Source organism: Bos mutus, chromosome 4 (assembly GCF_027580195.1).
Source record: "Bos mutus isolate GX-2022 chromosome 4, NWIPB_WYAK_1.1, whole genome shotgun sequence".
NCBI lineage: Eukaryota > Metazoa > Chordata > Mammalia > Artiodactyla > Bovidae > Bos > Bos mutus.
Window position 1 is genome coordinate 117,263,857 of NC_091620.1, and position 5,091 is coordinate 117,268,947.

The 5,091-nt window shown below is 36.7% G+C and overlaps 1 non-coding gene across 1 annotated transcript; it reads left to right on the forward strand.

Annotated features, from left to right (window-relative positions):
• The first annotated feature begins 1,657 nt into the window (after positions 1 to 1,657).
• On the forward strand, positions 1,658 to 1,765 carry LOC138987689 (U6 spliceosomal RNA). Its single transcript, XR_011464071.1, has one exon. It is a non-coding gene; the product is annotated as a U6 spliceosomal RNA (small nuclear RNA).
• Positions 1,766 to 5,091: the final 3,326 nt, after the last annotated feature.

Here is a 5,091-nt window from a genome sequence, read left to right on the forward strand (position 1 = left end):
TAAGAAGTTAAATATGCTGAAATGTGGCCTTAACTTTTTTTTTTTTTAACAAAGATTCAGTGTTTTTTTATTTGAATGCTGATTCAATTTTAATTCTTATCCACAGTAATATTGAACATTAAACATAATTATCTCTCAAAAAAAAAAAAGTTAAATATGCACAAAGAGAAGAAAATACCTATGAACTCAACTCTTCATCTTGATTATCAACTTGGTTTACAAAATGCCTACTTGTCCTTATGCATGTGTATACATATATGGGAAACTCAGTGTTCGTCTCGAGTGGGGATGAGTATCTCGGGAAACTTCTTGAGTTTCACAAAGAGTGTCAAGTACCCTTTCGAGTTTCAAGAGGGAACGTGGGATTTCTTTTGAAATGCTGCAGCATAAAAGGGCCTCATCTCACATGGAGGGGAGAATTTTGTGGATTCTGTCAAGTTGTATACACATATGTATACACACACATATACATACATATATGTGTATGTACATATATGTATGTACATACATGTATGTATACACATATACACATATGTGTATATACATATATGTGTGTGGAGTCAGCCCATGGAGTCAAAAAGAGTTGGACATGACTGAGAGAGGCAGCAGGCAGCGTGGTACTTTTATTACTTTTACTGCACGTGATGATCCAATATTCACTTTGTTCTGTGCTATGCTAAGGTGCTTCAGTCGTGTCCAACTCTTTCCAACTCAATGGACCTTAGCCCACCAGGCCCCTCTGTCCATGGGATTATCTGGGCAAGAATACTGGAATAGGTAGCCATGTTCTCCTCCAGGGGATCTTCCCGACCCAGGGATCTAACCCAAGACTTATGTCTCCTGCACTGGCAGGAGGATTCTTTACCACTAGCACCATCTGGAAAGCCCCAATATTCACTTTATCATTCACTGAGTAGCCTGATTTCCTTCCAAAGTCAATATTTATAGAACATAAACTGTCTTAGAATGAGGGTTTTTTTTTTTTTTTAAGAATTTAAACTTCTAAAGAATGAGATCAAGATGTTAAGGACTAGAGTCTGCTGCTGCTGCTGCTAAGTCGCTTCAGTCATGTCCGACTCTGTGCAACCCCATAGATGGCAGCCCACCAGGCTCCACCGTCACTGGGATTCTCCAGGCAACAACACTGGAGTGGGTTGCCATTTCCTTCTCCAGTGCATGAAAGTGAAAAGTGAAAGTGAAGTCGCTCAGTTGTGTTCGACTCTTCACGACCCCATGGACTGCAGCCTACCAGGCTCCTCTGTCCATGGGATTTGCCAGGCAAGAGTACTGGAGTGGGGTGCCATTGCCTTCTCCAGAGTCTACTAGGGACCTTAAAGGATGATGAGTCACTTATATAGCTTCTGTTTCACTCACATATAGGAAAATGTCAGTAAGAATATTTAAACCACTTTTATAGAAGCTACTATAATTTTTTGAGAAATTTCATTAAATAGATATTTTACTAAGTTGCAGAATTTAACATGAGGATAAAACATTAGATAAGAGAATGTTTTCTCTAGAAAGTCACAAAGCTGAACTTACTTGGAATGAAATATTTATTCTTTTCCTGTAATCTTTGAAAACTGACAGGTTCAGAATTATACCATATTGCTACTGAGAGTTAGAATTAGATGAATTTATAAAATTCATAAGACTGGTGCTCGCTTCGGCAGCACATATACTAAAATTGGAACGATACAGAGAAGATTAGCATGGCCCCTGCGCAAGGATGACACGCAAAATTCGTGAAGCGTTCCATATTTTTTTTAATACCCCACTTACACCTATGGATAGATCAACTAAACAGAAAATTAACAAGGAAACACAAACTTTAAATGATACAATAGACCAGTTAGACCTAATTGATATCTATAGGACATTTCATCCCCAAACAATGAATTTCACCTTTTTCTCAAGCGCACATGGAACCTTCTCCAGGATAGACCACATCCTGGGCCATAAAGCTAGCCTTGGTAAATTCAAAAAACAGAAATCATTCCAAGCATTTTTTCTGACCACAATGCAGTAAGATTAGATCTCAATTACAGGAGAAAAACTATTAAAAATTCCAACATATGGAGGCTGAACAACACGCTGCTGAATAACCAACAAATCACAGAAGAAATCAAAAAGAAATCAAAATTTGCATAGAAATGAATGAAAATGAAAACACAACAACCCAAAACCTGTGGGACACGGTAAAAGCAGTCCTAAGGGGAAAGTTCATAGCAATACAGGCACACCTCAAGAAACAAGAAAAAAAGTCAAATAAATAACCTAAATCTACACCTAAAGCAACTAGAAAAGGAAGAAATGAAGAACCCCAGGGTTAGTAGAAGGAAAGAAATCTTAAAAATTAGAGCAGAAATAAATGCAAAAGAAACAAAAGAGACCATAGCAAAAAATCAATAAAACCAAAAGCTGGTTCTTTGAAAGGATAAATAAAATTGACAAACCATTAGCAAGACTCATCAAGAAACAAAGGGAGAAAAATCAAATCAACAAAATTAGAAACGAAAATGGAGAGATCACAACAGACAACACAGAAATACAAAAAGGATCATAAGAGACTACTATCAACAATTATATGCCAATAAAATGGACAATGTGGAAGAAATGGACAAATTCTTAGAAAAGTACAACTTTCCAAAACTCGACCAGGAAGAAATAGAAAATCTTAACAGACCCATCACAAGCATGGAAATTGAAACTGTAATCAAAAATCTTCCAGCAAACAAAAGCCCCAGTCCAGACGGCTTACAGCTGAATTCTACCAAAAATTTAGAGAAGAGCTAACACCTATCCTGCTCAAACTCTTCCAAAATTGCAGAGGAAGGTAAACTTCCAAACTCATTCTATGAGGCCACCATCACCCTAATACCAAAACCTGACAAACATCCCACAAAAAAAAGAAAACTACAGGCCAATATCACTGATGAACATAGATGCAAAAATCCTTAACAAAATTCTAGCAATCAGACTCCAACAACACATTAAAAAGATCATACACCATGACCAAGTGGGCTTTATCCCAGGGATGCAAGGATTCTTCAATATCCGCAAATCAATCAATGTAATACAACACATTAACAAATTGAAAAATAAAAACCATATGATTATCTCAATAGATGCAGAGAAAGCCTTTGACAAAATTCAACACCCATTTATGATAAAAACTCTCCAGAAAGCAGAAATAGAAGGAACATACCTCAACATAATAAAAGCTATATATGACAAACCCACAGCAAACATTATCCTCAATGGTGAAAAATTGAAAGCATTTCCTCTAAAGTCAGGAACAAGACAAGGGTGCCCACTTTCACCATTACTATTCAACATAGTTTTGGAAGTTTTGGCAACAGCAATCAGAGCAGAAAAAGAAATAAAAGGAATCCAAATTGGAAAGAAGAAGTAAAAAACTGTCACTGTTTGCAGATGACATGATCCTCTACATAGAAAACCCTAAAGATTCCACCAGAAAATTACTAGAAATAATCAATGACTATAGTAAAGTTGCAGGATATAAAATCAACACACAGAAATCCCTTGATTTCCTATGCACTAATAATGAGAAAACAGAAAGAGAAATTAAGGAAACAATTCCATTCACCTTTGCAACGGACAGAATAAAATACTTAGGAATATATCTACCTAAAGAAACTAAAGACCTATATATAGAAAACTATAAAACACTGGTAAAAGAAATCAAAGAGGACACTAATAGTTGGAGAAATATACCATGTTCATGGATTGGAAGAATCAATATAGTGAAAATGAGTATACTACCCAAAGCAATTTATAGATTCAACGCAAATCCCTATCAAGCTACCAACAGTATTCTTCACAGAGCTAGAACAGATAATTTCACAATTTGTATGGAAATACAAAAACCTTGAATAGCCAAAGCGATCTTGAGAAAGAAGAATGGAACTGGAGGAATCAACCTACCTGACTTCAGGCTCTACTACAAAGCCACAGTCATCAAGACAGTATGGTACTGGCACAAAGACAGAAATATAGATCAATGGAATAAAATAGAAAGCCCAGAGATAAATTCACGCACATATGGACACCTTATCTTTGACAAAGGAGGCAAGGATATACAATGGATTAAAGACAATCTCTTTAACAAGTGGTGCTGGGAAATCTGGTCAACCACTTGTAAAAGAATGAAACTAGACCACTTTCTAACACCATACACAAAAATAAACTCAAAATGGATTAAAGATCTAAACGTAAGACCAGAAACTATAAAACTCCTAGAGGAGAACGTAGGCAAAACACTCTCTGACATACATCACAGCAGGATCCTCTATGACCCACCTCCCAGAATATTGGAAATAAAATAAAAAATAAACAAATGGGACCTAATTAACCTTAAAAGCTTCTGCATATCAAAGAAAACTATTAGCAAGGTGAAAAGACAGCCTTCAGAATGGGAGAAAATAATAGCAAATGAAGCAACTGACAAACAACTAATCTCAAAAATATACAAGCAACTCCTACAGCTCAACTCCAGAAAAATAAACGACCCAATCAAAAAATGGGCCAAAGAACTAAATAGACATTTCTCCAAAGAAGACATACAGATGGCTAACAAACACATGAAAAGATGCTCAACATCACTCATTATCAGAGAAATGCAAATCAAAACCACTATGAGGTACCATTTCACACCAGTCAGAATGGCTGCGATCCAAAAGTCTACAAATAATAAATGCTGGAGAGGGTGTGGAGAAAAGGGAACCCTCTTACACTGTTGGTGGGAATGCAAACTAGTACAGCCACTATGGAGAACAGTGTGGAGATTCCTTAAAAACTGGAAATAGAACTGCCTTATGATCCAGCAATCCCACTGCTGGGCATACACAATGAGGAAACCAGAAGGGAAAGAGACACGTGTGCCCCAATGTTCATCGCAGCACTGTTTATAATAGCCAGGACATGGAAGCAACCTAGATGTCCATCAGCAGATGAATGGATAAGAAAGCTGTGTTTCATATACACAATGGAGTCTTACTCAGCCATTAAAAAGAATACATTTGAATCAGTTCTAATGAGGTGGATGAAACTGGAGCCTATTATACAGAG